This window comes from Camelus dromedarius, chromosome 4 (assembly GCF_036321535.1).
Source record: "Camelus dromedarius isolate mCamDro1 chromosome 4, mCamDro1.pat, whole genome shotgun sequence".
Taxonomy (NCBI): Eukaryota; Metazoa; Chordata; class Mammalia; order Artiodactyla; family Camelidae; genus Camelus; species Camelus dromedarius.
This window is the reverse complement of record NC_087439.1, coordinates 77,519,695-77,540,425: the sequence shown is the minus strand read 5'-3', so window position 1 is coordinate 77,540,425 and position 20,731 is coordinate 77,519,695. Positions and strand designations below refer to the sequence as shown.

At 33.2% G+C, this 20,731-nt stretch overlaps 1 long non-coding RNA gene across 1 annotated transcript in view; it reads left to right on the top strand.

Moving 5' to 3' along the window:
- LOC135321221 (uncharacterized) overlaps nucleotides 1–20,731 on the top strand; it is a 224,766-nt gene that overhangs the window by 136,140 nt on the left and 67,895 nt on the right. The window contains exon 3 of the long non-coding RNA XR_010380788.1: nucleotides 15,998–16,047. This is a non-coding gene — a long non-coding RNA (uncharacterized LOC135321221). The remainder of the gene's footprint in view (nucleotides 1–15,997; nucleotides 16,048–20,731) is intronic.

Sequence of the window (20,731 nt, the reverse complement as noted above, 5' to 3'; positions counted from 1 at the left end):
GAGCAGTCCCTCTCACAAAGCTATCAAAGAGTTAGTGGTAATGGCAATGCCATTCTGCTCATATACCAATTGTTTAATAAGACAGAAAAATTCTTTTGCATGAAGGACAAAGACACTGAATAGATGAAAGGCAGACCTTTGTTACAACTCTGAACAAAAGAAGGCTGCCAGGCAAGACCTCATAGGGGTTCTACCTCCAGACTGAGTAATAGGAAGATGGAACTGTAGGAGGCAGCTTATGTACAAGCGGGGTAACTTTAGATAGGTTTCCAGGACTCCCTGTGGATTGGCTGATTTGAGTAATTTCCTGGACTCTAGGGCATAAGGGTGGTCCCTAACTGTCTGATAACTGGCCCTAGGGTCTTTAGGGCTCTGAGTATGAGAGAACAAAAGGGAAGTAGTTACAGTTGTTCAAGAAGGGGAACAGACTGGTCCTAGTCGAAAACCACAAAATTTAATCATGACAGCTTTAAAAAAAAAACTTTATTACATAGGGGTAGAAGTGTTAAATACAGATGACATTACATCTCAGTTTATTCATATATAATACATTATAATCTAGGTTGAATTGTGTGTGTGTGTATTTGTGTGTGTGTGAAATTCATCATTTATTGAATAGCTACTATGTAACAAGAACTATGTGAGATACATAACAAGGATTTAGTGTATAAAACAGGGAACAATATTCAATGTCTTATAATAACCTATAATGGAAAAGAATCAAAAAAAATATGTGGAGATGTATATATATGAATCACTTTGCTGTACACTTGAAACTAACACAATATTATGTCAACCATACTTCCAAAACATTAATTAATTAAAGTAGTTTTAATTAATTAATTACTTCTTTTACTAGGCTACATTAAAATTCTTTGGCTTTATGTGGGACACTTGAACAGACAATGCACACTCCACAATTCCCTGTAGTTTTTCTGAGGCTTTGTCAGAGCTGTATCTCAGTGTGACTTCCGTCTTAGCCTGATACTGCTTTCTGATATCTCTCTTAAAATGTGAGGATCCCTAATAAGCCTCATAAATCCCAAATGCCTCTGCTTTTGAAGAGCACAATCTATGGAAGATATCAAATATCAAGAGAAATGCCAGAGATTATGATTATAGTCCTCATTCATATTTTATTTCAAATATTAACAGTCTTAGGAAACTCATGTGGGTCATAATATTTTCACTAGAAATCAAATGTGTAGAGTCCATGTAGAACCATTGGTCCTTATCAAAATTAATTTGAAAGTCCAAAATCTCCTATAAACTGGAGATCTTATCTTTGCATCTTTATTCATTAATTCATTAAATCACTCATTCATTTATTCATTCATTTAGTCATCTAAACACATATTATTCCCTATGATATGCTAGTTATCTTGTTAGGTGTGAGGATACAGAGATATATGCATGATCTTTTTCATCAAGGCATTTAATGATGAGAGTTTAAAATGGCAGTATTATTAGCACCTGTTGTTGTCTCTACTTATCTAATTACATGCTGTGTTAGGCTGAATAATGGTCCCAAATATGTCAATGTCCTAATCCGCACAACCTGCAAATTTTACCATATATACGGTAAAAAGATCATTTCAGATAAAATTGTTAAGAAATTTCAGATGAGATTATCTTGGATTACCTAGATGGGCCAATATAACACATGTGTCCTCATGAGCAAAAAGCAAGAGTATCAGAGTAAGTAGTTGGAGAGAGAATAAGAGAAAAAGGATGCTAGACGAATGTGAGGAGGGAGCCACAAACCAAACATTACAACAACTGGATACTGAAAAAGGCAAGGAAACAGATTCTCCCCTTAGAGATTTCAGAAAAAATAATTTCCTGCAAAATCCTTAACTTTAGTCCAGTGACAATGATTTTGGACTTTTGACTCCCATTACTGTAAGATAATGGATTTTTGTTGCTTTTGACCACTAAATTTGTGATAATTTGTTACAGTAGCCATAGAAAAATTAATATACCTACCATTGAGATACTCTCCAATTTGTGTATTATCATTATCATTTCACTACGGTAGTGAAAGTAGGACTAACTTTCATTTCTCTGTCCCTGATGACAAAGCTTTGCGCATGTGACATGGTATCAGCCAATCAGTTGCTCCCCCTTTAAAATTTTGAATATAGAGTTGGAGGCATGAGTGGTTAGGATTCATTTATTGCAGATGAAGGGGTTTTCATTGAATGCAATCCCAAAGCCCAGTAGGAGCATTCTACAGTGTTAGGGCAGAGTCCTCATCAGATGGTTTCCATTAAGCATGGTTAGTAATGTTTCCTGACAAGCTTTTGGTTTTTTTTTTTACCTGTTTCCAAAGCCCGGTCTTTTAGTTTGCCATCAGCTCTTGAGTTCCTAACATTATTCGAATAAAAGTGTTTGCTGCTTAGTCTAGCTAGTGTTGCCTACCCTTCTTACAGTTATGTTTGTTACAGAAGATACACAGAATGAGAACATAAATGGGAGGAGAAATAAGGAGGAGAAACATTTGATGGTCACTATCGGTCTGAGCCTTTTATGTTTCACTTCAATTTTAGTCTAACAGTTTTGTTTTGCCGTCCTCCCTTTACACAGAGGTAAAGGAAGAAACACTGATAGTCTTTGAATTTTTCAGGCTGATTTGATGAAAAAGTGTGACTGGCAATACTGATTTTATTATCTGGGAATCAGTGAGTCCTTTTATAAGTTTGCCTTCATTACCCATGCTTTCATTGACAAAGTTTGTGTTTGATTCGGTTTAATTAAAAAAAAAGTATGTGTTTGTGTGTGTGTATAAATACACATATGTTTAGTATATTAATATTTTTCCAATTCTAAAAGATCTTTCTGGCCTATACATATAGATTAAAGTGATTTTCATTTTTGTTTTCATTCAGAAAATAATTACTCAATAGTACTGTAAAATGGTGTCTTGATGGAATAAATGGAGCTTATACACTTGTTGCTCTCCAGGATGCATTTAAAAGAGAAAATAATCTAGCTCATCTATCATTAAATCATTTTCTTTTCAATAGTACATAGGTCCCATTTCAGTATTACAAAAACCAAAACACATAAATTTGACATTTTTTAAAAGATGGAAACAAAAAGCTTATCTAGAATAAATGTGAAGAACCTGAAATTGGAATATGCCTTATTTTATTTTCATGTAAGCATCAAAATATAGTATGGATTTTTAAGTTTAGTGGCTCTTGTTGAGATTTTGCCCATAAATAAACTTTCAGGCTATTTACTACAAGTATGTGATCATCCAATTATTTATTTATCTATCTATTATTCTAAAAATTTTGTGCCTTGCATGTGTCAACCTCTGCATTAAGTAAGAAGGATAATACACAGATTTTCCCTATTAATGGCTCACAATTTGGGTAGGTGAGAGAAATGAGTGTAATTTTAAATAATAAAATAGAGAATTAATGTGAAGTTAGAAAATTAATAAAATTTGAGCAAGAAATTCTAGTAGTTTAAAAGGTAAAATGGATTTCATTAGGCTATAGAGATCTATGAAGTCAAAAATACTGTCCGCTGAGGAAAGGAGCAGGCTATGAATTTCTCAGTATTTTCTCACTTCAATTTCAAAATAATTCACCTTTATTAGAAATCAAAATATAATAGCACAGAAAAGTCTAACATGAAGAAACATTCTTGAGAATTATAAAGTATTTTTCAATTAAAAACTTAAATGACCTAAAAAATGACATACAAAGAACATAAAAGACAGGTGACCTGGAAGGTAATAATACTTAGGGGAAATATTCCATCAGTTTGTTGGTGCCCTTGAGTACTCATTCTTATGTTTTTGCCTTGAGCAAAAATCCAGAGACTCTTTTTTTGTTGTTTTTCTATCACAATAAGGCTGATTTTCTATTGTGTAATTCCCATTACTTTACAGTTTCATTACTTGAATTGTAGCAGATAAACTTTTAATTATAGCATAAAATGTTCTAGTTACAATAGTTTAGGGAATACGTTAATCACTCATTTACCTCTACATTTATAATGTATGATGCACTAGACAGAAGCCTTAAAAGAAAAGAAAAAAATTTTTTTTGACATTTGTAAACTGAGTTATTTTAAATAAGAGAATTTTAATAGCAATAGCTCCCTAGGTCAAGCATCAAAACATGTTGGTTTTTAACAGGTAACAAAAGTATAACTAGGACTAAGGTTAATTACTGATATTATTATCTTAGAACTTTGAACTAGATATTAAGGATAAAAAATTTCATAAATAAAGCAATGCATTTTCAGAATCTATTTTAAATGTCTGCTGATAGTCTATATTGACATAAAGAACTAAATACCCAGATTCCATAACATTTCTTCTCTACTAGATTATGCTTCATACCAGATTCTTGATTCTGTTCAGTAAGGTTTAAATTTAATATAAATGTCATATAAATAATTTTTATTTAAATGATGAAGCAAATGAAATTAAGTACTGTGTAGGTGAACATATACTTATGTGCATTTTTGTTGCTTTTTATTTTGTTGTATTTTTCCTTTAAAATCAATAGGCTAATCTCTAAGCTTTCAGATTCATAGATGTTATCAAGGGCTCCATTATCTATTTAATTTTTATGTATAAATAGTTTGATTGCAAATTTTTAAGTGTGTTTTAATTGAGTTTTCTAAGTTTTTAAAAATTCTTGCTGGACAAAAAATATTACCAAGCTTAGTTATACGTTTTTTATTTTCCATTTTAATATAGAATCTACAAAAGTCCTAAAGAAAAGAGATTCATATTTGGTGGGGTAGTTGGGATAAAATGGGAATTTTATAAATAACCTCAAAGCAGCTGCAGAGAAAAAAAAAAGCTGTAAAATAATATAGTCCTAAGAAGTTTGAATTGAATATCTAATCTTAATTATAGCTACATTTATGAAAAACAGAATATTTAAATATACAGGTATGGATTTCCATTATTGACTGGCACACTATATTGTTATTACTACTTTTCTTATTTTATCAGCTAACTAATTTTGATTAAGTGCTTTGTATATCCCAATCACTATGCTAACACTTAACCAGTATTACTTCATAATAAGTCATACTAAATCCATCCATGAGATTTATTATTTCAGCTTTCATATGAAGAAACTAAATAGCGAGATGAAGGCACTATCTAAAATCACGTATCTATTGCTTTTCAGCACTAGGATTTGAACCTAAGCACTCTGATTCCAGAGGAACTTTTGTTTTTGTGAAGTTTAATATGTTGAGGAAAAGTAATCATAATACTTCTAGTCACTGTTATCAACAGGCATATTAGTAGATGATGCTGGTTGATTAAACAGAAAAGTTTATTGAAAGAATCTTGTAGAGATACTGTAATAGTTAGAAATGCCAAGGAAAGAGTGCTCCAGGGTAAGTACAGAAGCGGCAGAAAGGACAGCAACACAAACCCACTAACTACCACTAGTGGCTAGATGTTCATGTTTGCAGCCCAGAGCTTGACTTAGTCCCACTGCCACTAGCGCCAGCACCAGCACATTAGGGAGTAGAGCTTGCGGCCATTGATGAAATCAAAAGCCAGATATTTCTGCTACTCTCCTTGCAACCAAATGGATACCTAACACAGAACCAGCGTCTTCGTGCACTGCCTTTCAAGTCATATGCTTGAGTGGTTTATATTAGCTCTGTGGTGACCAGGGTTTTCTGTTTCTTCTTTATGGAGGCAGAATTTATGAATCTTGCTATTCCCCTAAAGGTTAGAAGGATATTCGTAAAGTATTAGACTGTCATTAAAGGATGAACAATTCAACATTCAAATTCAAGAAATCAGTATTTTTTGTTTTGTTTTGGGATACCTCTGCAACTGTTTAAAACCTAATTCTGTTCTTGGATGTCCATGTTTACAACTATTGCAGGATCTCCACTGACTGCTTTGATCTACCTCCTATAGTCATAGTTAGTACTGTACTTGGTAGATAATAAAAGAAAAGATTAAGTAACAGAATTTCAAAACTAGTGATTGTAAATTGTGGTGGTGTTATACAACACACTAATATCTAGGGACTAGATTATTGCAAGACAAGTAAATAGAGATAGTAAGTGATGGCATTATTTGAGTACATCCAAATAACCCTAGATATATAATTTTTCTGGCCAGAAGCACGCTCAGATATAGATCTATTATTATAAATATTAATAAAAGAAACTAAGATAATTTAATTGATCATTTCTTTCTTTATTGTTATAGTTAGGCAAGTTCCAATTCATGATTTGACTTTCACCAAAAATTTGATTTTCAGCGTGGTGATGAGGTAGGTTTTTATGGAGGAGAAGTAGGCAGAGCGTATATATTTTCCATCCTCTATTTTGAATATCTGTTTTATATTATTCATAGATACTTGATCAATGGGGATATCTGTAGGCAGTCATCGGAGATAGATTTTCTTCAGAATAGAGTAGTCCTAAAGCTAACTATATTCTATAAAATGAGGTGCTTTTAGTGTATGAATTTTTTAAGGTCACAGCCTAAGTTAGGCAAACTCAGGATCTACTCCTACTAGGCTCAAAATATTTCCTTTAAACTTTATTTAAAAATAATTAGAATGAAAAAGTATTGATTTCAGGAGGAATTCTGTGTTCATTTAGGGCCCTTTCAACATGCTACAGTTAAGGAAACTGAAGACAGGGAAGTTATATGTCTTGGCTGAGTTATTCAAGACCTACAATGGAGAAGAAAGCCAAGCCAAGTCTCAGTTCACAGAATAACTCCTTAATAAGCCATGCTTCCTGTCTCAGTTCTCAGCAGGAGTGATAGTCAAAACAATGTTCACACCTGTGACTCATTTCTCTGTGTGTCTTATGCCTCAATCTTAAAATACTATATGCTAAGGTTTTGCCTTTACAGATAAAGGACACTGAAGCACTAAAGGAACTCACTTGCTCTGAGTTAGCTAAGTCTTTAAGAAAAATATAAGAAAATTATAGTAACTTAGCCACTGCTTCCAATTTTAGCATCATATTGTCACTTGAAACATGGCTGATTGCTGTTGACTCATTTATTCCCTACAGACAATTCTCATCTTAGAATGAAAGTATTAGATTGAAGAATTAAATAAAATTGAGAGTTTTCCCTATGTGTTTTGTATAAAGAGCAAAGTAAAGACAACTGTTCATCGATACTCATTGAGGATTCGCATGTGAAATAAATACTCCTAAACATGAATGGTGACTCTTGTCAACCATTTCCATATATCATGAACAAAATGTTTGTCCTGGGGAGGCTATTTTTCCACCATGTATCTTGCAATAAACATGGAGCCGGTTCTGCTAAAGTACCTTTCAGGAAGATAGTTCAGTGCTTGTAGAGTGACACTTTAAGAAACCCCAGCAAACCATTTGCTTCCCTCTTTATTCCAGAGCAGAGTGGCCAAGGCTGCTGGATTCCAGAGTTCTGAACACATGTTTTGCCTTCTATGGCTTGCTGATCTTTACAGTGGGTTCTAATGTTTTGGATCAAGCCAGGATAGGTCTGTCAGAAAAATACTGGTTGGGATAGTCTTTAATAAGAAGGCAGAATAAATGTGTTTATTTGTATTCATTTTTATAGCACTTAAGTCATTTTACTACTGCTCTCTTGAGGGCTAATGTCTGAATGTCAGGACACCAAACATCTCCAGAAAACGTTTTACATTTCCAATATTGCATAATAAGCCTGGAGCCACTCCAAGCCTCATTAACAAAAACCTAATGATAAAACAATAACAAGGAAGAAATGCCAATGAAGCACAAATTTGTTGAGACTAAATTACTTCTCACCCCAGCAGGCTTGTTACATTTGACATTTTATGAAACCAGCCAACATGGAAGGAAAAATAGCTCCAGGCGGGGACTTTGACGTCAGACTTTGGGAGTCTCCATGGACAGCTGACACTACTGAAAAGGCCTGGGCCTGTGAATTAGGATGGCAGTTCTTGTGATCAGTCTTTGTGATGAACTTCTTGTTCTCCACAAATGTATTTCACGTTCAAGAGGCACAGCCTTAAGCCATAGCAGGAAAACGTGGCAGGAGGCAGGCAGAGGGAAGAAAGATCGTCAGGCGTTCTAGAGTACAGTCTTTTCATGTATCTCTCAATGCCGTATGTTTGCTTTTACTTTGGTTAAGCACAACAATCTGCTTGGAAAAAAATCTGGAAAAAAACAAAGGTGCCTTTGCCAATATTATGTTTCGCTTTGACAAGCTCTGAGATTTCTGAGGGGAATTCAGTGTAATTGGGATCAGGTCATTCATTTATGTTGTGTACGAATATAATCTAAAGATACACCTCCACAGCAAATGTGCTTTCCTTAGGGTGGTCATTTGGAGGACTAAGGGTGAAGCATCCTTTAAGATCAACTAATCAGGTAGGGTGTTCTTAGCGCTCTGAAATGCCCTTGTTGCAAATATTGGGTATGCTGATTAAATTTACACTTAATGGATACACTCTGGAAAATACAACCTTTAGCTTATGGATGGACAAATTCCACAGAGCAAAATCCAAAGCTCTGGCTAAGTTTTTATATTTTATGCATGATTGAACTAAAGGAGTCCTGCTTGCTTTTTGGCATAAACAATTTTAGAATATTTCCAAGTCTTATTTAGAATGAGAGCCAAGCTACAAATTTTTAGATATACTTTGGACAACTCTAAAATTCAAGTGGACATTGTCTAATTGGTTTTTATGTACTTTGTATGTATCTTTCCCAGAATTTCTAATTTAAAGTATGTTTATTTAATTAATTAGTATGTGCTGATAAATTTATATGGAATCCCTCAAAAACACTCAATTTCCTAAATTTTATATGGAGAACTCATATATTCAACATATTTACACATATATAATTTCATAGATTATTTCTCTGTAACTCATTTTAATAGAATCATCTTTGCGATTTTTAATACGTGGAATTTTATTTCATATTTCATAACAAAATGGAGTTAACAATCCAGCATTAATTGTGTAATGTGATTTTTTTATGTATCTAAGAAGACTTAACTTGAAGAATTAATATTGGATTGTGACATATGTTCTGTACTTAGTGCGTGATTAGTATTACTATTTTATATCTAAAAATTATTTATATTTTTCTACTTAATTTTTATGATAAATTAATTATGATAACTATAACAAAGACTGAAGATTTTCAAGCAGCAGGTATGAGTTGATTCACATATATAGGTATGAAATTTCTATTTCACAAGCAGGATGCTGGGTAAGACAGCATTTTTGATTGAAGGAGCTGGGATAGTGGAGAGGAAGGTTTCTAGTCCCTAGTTTATCCTCAATAGCCATGTGGCACCGTATAAGTCATTTACCCTATTTCAATCTCCTGTATCTTTTCTTCTTTAAAAATGAGGTTATAATATTAGCCTTTCTTTCTTAAAAAGGCTAAAAGAATCAAAAGCATAGATACAGAAGTTTTTAAACTATAAAGCGGTTACTTGGAAAAACTTATTGCTGTGATCACTGGATAGAATAGAAGCAAAAAGAATCAATCCCTATCATATACCTTTTTTTCAGGGTACATAAAATACCACAAGAACAGCTCTCTTCCTTTTTATGATATTAGGAGAATTGAATGACAGATACGTATGTTGACTGTATAGACCACAGAAGAACGTATTTGAAAATGATTTGCACAAGTTGTTGAAATCATACCTTAGTTTTTACTTTATATATTACATGTTAGATTTAGTATCTGTAAGTCGGGAAGAAGAATATCAACAGTGAAGAGGGGAAAGGCAGTAGAAATAAAATTTTTCCAATATCTGTGCACGTGTAGACTTGCTAGATACCCTGCTATCCTTCGTAAACAGCATAGTTAGGGAAGAATATCCTAAGGAAAATCATAGTTTGAATCAGTAAACCTAGAGCACAGTTTTTGTAAGATTTAAGAGCCTGTTTTATATTTAATCATGGAAGTTTGATTATGATTTAAAAACTCACTAAACCTTGCTGTTCCTCTTGTATACAGTTTTTCAAGTGGCAATACAGTGATTTATGAGGTTGGGGCTATTGCCCCTCATGGCTTTGTTAAATTACATAAATATTGTTGGGGTATAAGTGGACAATAATGAGAAATACATGCAGTCTTTAGCAACTTCTTCACTTTTCTTTCTGTCTTCTATTTGTTTTCCAACAACTCCTTAAACACTGCCCCTAATGTTCTCTGAACCCAATAATATTCACAGAGCATAGATGTATCCTTTCTCTGCCAGGAAACTGAGGGATTAATTTGGACACAGGAACTGATCCATCCACTAGTAGGCCTAGGAAAAACACCACAAAACAGAAGGGTTAGAAGGTTTATTCAAATTCTTGTAGTGATTGAATGTCTTTTTTTACAGTTGAGGATGTATAAGTAATTTGGGGTAATTCTAGTGATTAATTTCTTAAAATTAATAGGAAAGTATTACAAACTTCAAACCTTAGCTTATATCCCTTATATTATATGCCTCACTGTCTCATGTCTATTTATGTGTTCATGGCTTGTCACAGCTTTATGCTGTTTAAAACTTTAGTTTGACAATTTTTAGGTGAGAGATTATCCTTGGTGGAATGTCAAGTCCAATGCCAATTAGAATACATTGAATATTATGTGGCATATTATGCTGGTGTATACCTGCCTACATAGAACAATGCTGATGATACAAATCAAATTTCTCCTTTTAAATGTTTATACATAGGGAAATTGAAAGGAAGGCTTCTAGACTATGATAAAGGTTCAGTGTGTCACTTAGGATGAGTGAGTGGCCAGAACTTATATTAGGGATAATAAGGCATTTTGCAAAATGTATATAACCTGAAAGAAGCTATACATACCTATATGAAATATGCATATGTGTACAAATGGACACATATGCATGTACGTATATATGTACACACATTCTTAAAATTTGCTTTAATGTTGTTTAAAGCCTAGCAAGAATAACCTGGAAAACATCCTATGTCTAGACTATTTCCCACCCAAAGATTTGTCCTCTTAAGAAAGTCTACTTAACCTGACTCTTCAGAGATAGAAGGTGCTGTTGGACAGACATGAATAGGCAAGCCCCTACTTAGGAATTCATTTAATGTTAGTAATCTTTGGTACCACTGAGCATAGGGTAAAGTTATTAATATTGGATTTAAATTTAAATGATCTCAGCTGTCAGGCAGCCCATCTTTCCTAGGTTCTTCCTCCATATGCCCTTCTTGGCATGTCAGATTAAGCACTACTAAAAACCATGCTCTTCAAATATATCCAGTGGGCTATCTGGTACAACAGGACATATTAGCCCTGCCTCACTTGCCTCAAGATCAAATTCATGGGGTCTGTATGATGGAAAAGAATTGGCTGTTTGTCATGGGATCTTCTCTGGATTGGTTGGTATTAAAATATAAATCATTTTGGAGAAGGTAAACAGGATCCTTTCTGAAACTCCATTTCTGGAATGGCTAAGAAATACAAAACAAACAAACGTCACAAATTTGAATAAGCCCTATGCCTTAGATTTCCTTTCTTCAAATTAGTAGATTAATCTTATAAAAATAGATTCTAGAAAATTTTCTGAGGCTGGAAAAAAAACCTCACTTCATTAAAGCAGCCCATACTTGAAAAGAGAGTAAACTATAGAACAAAATTTCTGAGTATAAGAGTAATAAAAATAGACATGCATTAGCACTTAATAATAAGCCAGGGACTGTGCAAAGCATGTTACATGCTTTTAATCCACAGACTGGTCAGCTGGTAATATTATCTTTACTACACATATGAGGGAACAAAGGCGGTTCCTCCTCCCATCATATGTTAACGTAATACGGGACATAAGTAGTAGAGCCAAAAGTTGGCCCTCATATTATATTGCCTAATTTCTGCAGAGATCTCTGCTGTCAAAGTCTAAAATACCTAGATCTGTGACATAGGAATGAGTTTGTGAGACACTAGAATTGTGTGACAGAGAGAGTGGAGGAAACAAATACTTATTTACTCTTACAATGAACCCAGAAATTAATAGGTACTTATCTTCAACTATGAAGTAAGTATTGTTGTTTATATCTACCATGTGAAGAAATTGAGATTTCAACAAATTTTGAAGTGTCAAAATCACATAGTTTTCCATTGAAAACAGTGGGATTCATATTCACGTATTTGGGACTATTAATAACACTACTCTGTGACTTCATGTTCCTGTGACATATGCAAGGTACTGTCATCGATATGTATAGTGTTTTTTTTTTTAATTTCATACTAAACTACTTTTAGAATCACGATGACCATGTGCTTCCAAGTTGGACTTTTGATATCAGTTTATTACACTATTTAGTACAAAGGTTTTCCCAGAAATCTGAGTAGGAATAAGAGGAAGTGGCAGAATCCTAAAACTCCACCATGCCTTTTATGTCACAAGTTATCTCTCTTCCACTGTTTACAAGGTTGGATCAGAATATATGTGGTTCACAATTTAAAGTAAATTGTCAAAAGAGATAAAAGCTTCTTCAACTAGAAGCTTATATTGTATCAACTAAAATGTAGAATAATTGGGGCATCTCCTGGCATCCATGTTATTTATTTGTCTCCCTCTTTCTGCTTGTCTACTTTGAAAGTCATGTGGGGTAGTAACTGGTAGCTCTTTGTCTTGCAAAAGAACCTGTGAATATAAAGATGCCCTTTTCTTGTAAACACTCTATCTTGGGCTTTGCAAATTGTAATCAAAAGAAGTACCATAACCTGTCAAATCATACTTAAAAGGTTATCTTTGTAAACAACAAGGTCTTATTGTATAGCATAGGGAACTATATTTAATATCTTGTAATAAATTCTAATGGAAAAGAAAAAAAAGATTATCTTTGATAATATATTATCTAATAGTAACCTGAGGTAAGATGGTGGCAATAAATAAATAATTGAGGAATAAAACAGAGCATAAAAATCATGAAAAAGGTGAGAATTCACTCTATTTGAAGAATATAGCTGAAAAGAATAATAATAAAAAAGCCATTTAATCCAAAATATCACTGGGTGACTTAACTGTCACATGCATAATCACTGGAGATTGGGTTTAGTTGAGTGAATGTCTAGACAGCTACTTGATTCATTTTTATGGAAAATTTACTTATTTTAAATGTCATCCTCAACCATCCTGAGTTTTGAATTGAGTATCTATTTTTTAAAATAACACTGTCAGATTAGATTTGGGTATTGATACAGGCAATGTATTGCTTATATTATGTGGTTTTTATTCTTTCACTTAGTCTTCTTAACATTCATCTTTGAGCAAAAGTGTATTAAAATTCATTCATTCATCTCTTCCTTAATGTAGTGATTCATATTTATAGAAATGATAAAAGTGAAACAAAATCATTGATTTTTTTTCATAGCAAAATTCTTCCTGTTAATAACTATATTCATATTGTTTGAAAAAATTTAAATGGTTATTTTCCTCCTTTCTTCTAGTTAGGTCTTGATTTCAGTATCCATATCTAAACTTGATTCATCTTTAGCATACTGTTACTACATCTCACCTACAATGAGTCCTAGAACTTTTCAGGTGAGTTCAGTGTCACATATTGAAACAATACCAGGAAACTAATCTAGAGGATTAGGATACGTGATGAACCTAATGTATGATCTAGGAAAACAGTAATTGCATCTTAGAAGAAGAAACTACCCTAAATCAACACTAAAGCAGGAGTCTATTAAAAAAGGAAAATATCATGAAATTTCAAACTATAAATGACACATTTATAATTTGTTTAATTTGTATTTCAGTAAATTTATTTTGTGTGTGTGTGTGTGTGTGTGAGATCTAACCTGAAATCAATAATTGGTAAAGGCTGTATTTTTATAAATAGCATAATTCAAATAAAATATCTTGAAATTCCATGTATAATGAATGCACTAACTAAAATTTTAAAAAGATGTTCCAATATTTAAACAAATGAGATCACATTCAAGAATAATTCTACCTCAATTTTGTATCTATAATTTTATGTCTTCTGCTCTTGATAACTATACATTCTCATAGATTAGTTCTCATTTACCGTCTTCGCTTTTTATTCTTTCCGTTCTTCTACAAAAAAAGACACATTTGTGTTTTTCTTCTTTACATAACAAGAACTATCCTATGCAGACAATTTTGAAAATTAAATAGGAAAGTATAAAGAAAAAAATGCCAATCTAAAGGTCATTTATCCTGCTATCGGGTGATAACCACTTTAGGATATGTAACAGATTTTATCACATACAGAAATCTAACTTTCTTCCGAATATCTCCCGTTTGATATTTGGCAGATACTTCAGATTACAGTATTCAATTCTAAACTTACTATTATATCTGTCAAAATTAGGAAGATATTATAATACATTGGAGAGGAGACAGTGGTTAAAATCAGAGTGATAACGAGGTGAAGAGGAAAGTTAAGATTCTGGATATATTGTAAGGGAAGAACTTATAGAATTTTCTGGTCAGTTGGATGTGCAGTGGGAGAAAAAGGAAGGCAAAAGGATAACTAGTGTTTTCAGTCTGAACAGTTGAAGGATGTGGTTTCCATTTATTTCCAATTTAGAAGGAGCAGCTTTAAATAAAAATGTATCAAGTTTTTAGCTTTGGATATATTTAATTTAAGACACCAAAGTAAGGATGCTGAGAATACAGTTGAAAATACAAGTTTGGGTACTGGGGAGATACTTGGATGAAAAGTGTAACTTTGAGAGATTTCAATATATAGTTGAATAAATAAAGCCATGAGAAAGTAAAAGAAATGGTATAAATAAAATAGAGTAGACAGGAATGTATAGGGTCTAGGCATTGGCAAATTACAAGCCATGGATAAAATCCACCATCTATTTTTATAAATAAAGTTTTATTGGAATACAGACATGCCAGTTTGTTTCCATATTGCCTATATCTGATTTCACACTACAATTCCCAAGTGGAATAGTTACAACAAAGATTTCATGATCCACCAAGCATAAATCATTTGTTACCTGACTCTTCACAGAAAAAGTTTACTGACTCCTGCTCTAGAGGAAGTTAGCTAGCAGAAACAAAAAGTTGTATTGTTTTTCACTTCAGTTTTTCAAGGACAGTGCTAGTAGTTTATACCAATTATCACAGCATCCAGAACAAATAAATAACAGAACTTTTCCATTTCTGATGGGTCTTTGGACAAAATACTATATGATCATTCAAGCTGAGATTAAAATAGAAAAATTGCATCTAGTACACAATAGATAATAATAACACATCATTACATTTTATCTTGGCTAAATGGCTTCAAAGAGTGAAACTATGTTTAATACTTTTTTAAGAGTCTATAAATTAACTTATTCTCTTATAAAATGTAGTCAAATGCTGATAATGTTTATGTGTGCTATATTATAGTGGGAAAGAGGGAAATAGTTCCACAAAATAAATCATACAATAAGGAAAAGTAATAACCCTAGCAGTTGTCGCCCCTGAAAGGCTCCTATCTTTTTAATACTGAGAGTTAGCAATAGAGAATAAATCAAGGAGAATGTGAACCCATTAGATGGGCTGCAATTATTCTATTTCAACTTAGAGTAATTTGAACAATATGTACTAGCATTCTTTTTAATAGAATTCAAGAATGAGGCCTTCTATTTCAAATAGTCCTGGTTGTCTTACATAGGACAAGTGGAGAATGTAGTGTGCTACTTGGATTTTCTTTATAAATTTTGCTTCAAATCACTACCTCAGACAATGATTCTCACTTTCAATGTGAGTATATCTGTATTGATTACTATTATATTTGAAGACAGAAATGTGGCATAAGCTAAGTAAAAATGGAAAGTTTAAAAATATATAATTGTTTAATGCCTTTTGATTTTTTATGTCTTTTATTCTTTAAATTTTTGATGTTAGTTGGAATGACAAAACATGTTAAAATGGTCATGTGGTCGTAATAGTCCAATTGTTCTGACTTAGTTCAGGCTGCTATAACAAAATACCATAGACTGGGTGGCTTAAACAGTAATTTATTTCTCACAGTTCTAGAGGCTGGGAATTCCAAGATCAAGGTGCCACAGACCTGATGTCTGGTGAGTATCCCCTTCCTGGTTCTCAGACTGCAGTCTGCTCATTGTATCTTCTCATGGTAGACAGAATCATCTTTCTCCTGTCTCTTCTTATAATGGCACTAATCCCATTCATAAGGGCTCCACTCCCATGACCTAATCACCCCCTGAAAGTTCTATCTCCAAATACCATCACATTGGGGATTTAGACTTCAACATATAAACTTTAGAGTGACACAAACATTCAGTCCATAGCCAGTTCTAAAGATAAAATGATAAATATATATTTTTAGAAAGTCATGAATATTTGCAAAATATCAAGAACTAAATAATATAAAATTTAAGTCTATCAAAGGCAGTCAAATCTATAGCAAACTAATTGACTGTTAGCTATGATCTCCCAAAAGATACTTATAAACCAATTCATAATATGAACTAGTTTACTTATTTATTTTTATTGAAGTGTAGTTAATTTACAATTATATTAGTTTCATGTGTACAACATAGTAATTCAGTATTTTTTCAGATTATACTCCATTATAAGTTATTATAAGGTAATGGCTATAATTCCCTATACTATACAATATATCTTTCTTGCTTATTTATTTTACACATAGTAGTTTGTATCTGTTAACCCAATACTCCTAATTTGGTGCTCCTCCCTTCTCTCTCCTCTTTGGTAACCACAAATTTGTCTTCTATATCTATCAGTCTGTTTCTGTTTTCATTTACATTCATTTGTGTTATTTTTTAGATTCCACATATAAGTGATATCATTTGGTATTTGTCTTTCTCTGTCTGGTTTATTTCACTAATGAATTAGTTTAGACATTAAAAAATGTTAGTTTTTAAAATTCTGCTGAATACTGTATTATTCAAAATGAATAGTGAGAGTTCTGTAAGTCAAGCAAGTCAGATCAATGCTGTGGCATCATTATGTAGAGTATTGCCTGATAAAGCCTGTGGTGTAGGAGCTCTACAAGAGAGCCAGAGGATAAGCCGTTTAATTTTATGAAGTCCTGAGTTTATATTAAATTCTTAAATTACTTGGCAAGAAGCAGAAAGAAAAAATGATAGTGCTGTTCTAAAAGTACAACCAAATATTGAGGTATCACAGAAAACAATGGGTAAGTGAAACGAGGAGACTGATCCTCCATGGGTCACTCTATGTATAACATACGGTAGTTTTAAAGTAATTAAATATTATGAAATAAAAATTTTCACAGAACAATTATGTTTTCCTATCTTGTATAATTTTCCATATAAGATAATTTGCATTTCAACTTCAAGAAAATAGAACAAAGTTTTGGAAACATTAAGGTTACATTAAAACTTATATATAACAGCAGTTTAATTGCATTATAGTTTTGTACATTTCTATTAGATTTGTTGATATTCATAGTAAATTTAAGCATATGTATGATTGCAACTATCTTTTTATCTGGTAAAAAATATTTCCTGTCCTAATATGAAAATGATGTATGTGTATGTATGACTAAACTGTTATGCTGTACACCACAAATTGACACAACATTGTAAACTGACTATATTTCAATTTTTAAAAAAATTTTCTTACCTGTCAAAAAGAAAAGAAAAAAAAATTTCCTGCCCTAATGAAAGTGAAATAATGCTTAGTAAAATCCATAGAACATTTCTGTTTTTGTTCTGCTTTGTTTCCTCAAAGAATGTGCTTGAGTTATATTCACTATCTAATTTTCATGTACTGTTCTCTGTCTTGGTGCATAAATTTAGTCTCCATTTTGGGAACAGGTATTCCTTCAATATAAAAAGGTGAATTGAAAATGGATATCACAGTTAGTAAAGAATCCAGTAGTAAATATATAAAAATTTGCTCTCATATGTAATATAATCATATAAAACATAATGGAAGAACATTTTTAAAGTAGCATAAATAATTAAGAAGAGTAATCCAAAAATACATGTGCAGAAATTACGATTATCTGCAAAATTATTCAGATATATGAAATATTTCTTGAATTAAATTAAGTAATATAATGTGATCTTATATTTAATTACCTCAAAGACTTTGTGAGAGGTTAATTTTCAAGATGGTTGTAAATTTTATCTATTAAAAACTGATAAGATTTTTTGAAAAAGTGTAATGGAATGAAAACTTTCCATATCACTTTTCTAAACTCTTTATAAGTTACAATAATTAAACGTATATGCTACTGAGGAAAAGTAGGAAAAAAGATTAATGAAAGATAGTTGATGAACTAGCCCATTGCTCTCCTAAGTCTCTAGCTTGCCAACTACAGATCTTGGGACTTGTCAGCCCCCATAGTTGTATGAGCCAATTCCCTGTAAGGAATCTTAAATCTCTTTCTCTATACATATATATCCTCTTGATTCTGTTTCCCTGGGGAATCCTGACTAAGACACAAGACATGGCTCAAAAAGGAATAAGAATGCATTATAGCCAATGAAGAAAACAATCTTAAAAAAAAGAAATGAAAAGAAAGATATTTGATAATGCAGAAAGAAAACTTAGTACGCTTAAGAAAGAGTTTATATGTTTCATAGGTTAATGGCAAATGGTTTGGGAAAATCATTAACAAATCATTTCCTAATCATTATATAAAAAGTAATTTATATTCACAATAAAAAGATATTCCACATGATTTCAAGATCTTACTGTGGAAAAAGTATTTTTTGAAAAAAATTCTAAAATCCGCAATTATCATGAAAAACTTGTTTCAGGGTACCTACCTCAGCTTGTACATATAAGGAGCTAGGAAGAGGTCAAATCTGCCCTTACAGTAAGAAATAGCAGAAGAAACCAGAAACCAATTACTTTTCTTGGGCCCATATCAGAGAGCTCAGGTTACAGGCCAGGCCACCAACTGAGAATTTGGAAAGATGGGCACCTACAGGGAGAAACAAAACTTGAGCATTTACTTATCTGGAACAGAAGCCGTTCAATGCCTTACTGAATGCCAAAGCTGTGCAGACATTAAAGCAGCAATTTTGACAAGTTAGTGGAAATTGAATGTGGGCTAATGTAAGAGTGAGACGCTTTCCTGGGGACCACATTCATGGGAGGCCCTCACTCTTTGTAGGCTTTTCCTCCAGGAATCACAGTAGGTTCTCATAAGGAGAATGGAAAGAATCCAGAGAAACTCTGGTACTGGCTGAGGAGAGGAAGGGCAACTACCATGAAATCCACCCAGACCTCTCCTCTCGTTAAACAAAAGCCTTACTTTCTAGGGGAAGGATATCATCAGAAGGCAAGGTGGAATACTACAGCTAGCTAGCTGGGGAAGGAGACTTCACCTAGCCGCAGCCTCCCTATCTCATGAATGGGGACGGGAGAGCCTTAATCTGCTTTTTTCCTGGACGTAGAACAGGAAAAGTAGAGGTTACCTGCTGTAGCTGGGGAAGGTAAAAAGAGTAAAAGAGAAAAAAAAGCTCTATCTCTGGAGGATGGACAGAACACTTATGAAGGTCATCTATCCCCCAAGACACAGGTCCAACATGCACTCCAAAGGCTGAACTTAATCAGGTTAGGGAACACCCTCTCCAACACTCTACCACCAGGCTAATGAACCTCCAGTAATAACAATGCATCTCAGCACAGTCTGTTAAACAGAATAGGCATTGAGAACATCTTTTGAAAGAGAGAGGACAAAAGAGGAAAAATAGAACAAAACACTCCAATGTTATGTTTGTAGGGAATTCAAAAAATGTTGACTTTATTCCAGGTAACAATGCACATATATCTAACACAAGTGTCAGAAGTGGAGCTCCTCTGGAATCATAAGGGAATGGAGAAGAGTATATGTGGTCTGAGTAAAATAATGTTATAGAAAATTAGGAGTTTGGAGTTTGTATACTGAGGGCACTTAATGGGATGGTTTGGGTGTAATGGCTTGCCTATAGGATATAGAACAATTGACTTCTATAGCAGAGAAAGCTGGTTGTCTACTTCTTATGTCCATTTTATACAGTATAGATTTATTGTTGGGAAGCAATTGCCCAAACATAAACTATGTTTCATGGCTTCTGTAGGTGGGTATAAGTTATGAGGTTTAAACAGCCCAAATGGGTAAAACTGAGTCTGTAGGCAGACTAATGGCCCTACAAAGATATATACATCCTAATTTCTAGGACTTGTATATATTTAGGTTGCATGCCAAAGGGCAAATTTAGGTTACAAGTGGAATTAAGATCACTGATCAGCTGACCTTAATAACCAAGTGGGACCAATGTAATCACAAGCATTCTTAAATGGGGAAGAAGGAGACTGGAGAGTCAACCCAGAGAGAAGGTGTATTGGCAAAGACTTGGCTAATTGTTACTGGCTTTGAAAATGGATGGGAACTATGAAGTGCAGGAAGATTTTAGAAGCTGGATAAGGTAAGAAAACTGATTATACTCTATAGCTTCCAGAAAGGAATGCAGCCCCATTGGAGTTGTCAGGACTTCTAACAGTACTGTAAAATAATAAATTTGTGTTGTTTAAAGCCATAAGTTTGTAATTTGATACAGTACCAGTGAGAAGTGAATATAATGAGTTATGTCACTTTGGAACAATTTTAAAGTGAGTGTGTGAGAGTTCCTCCATTGTCGCTTTCCTCTTCTTTGACAACCTTGGAAGTCAAGTGTTGAAGATATTGGACCCATGGGTTGATGCCTGAAGGCATCCTTTTGAGCATTCACTTGCACTTAGTTATTTTGTTAAGTCGCT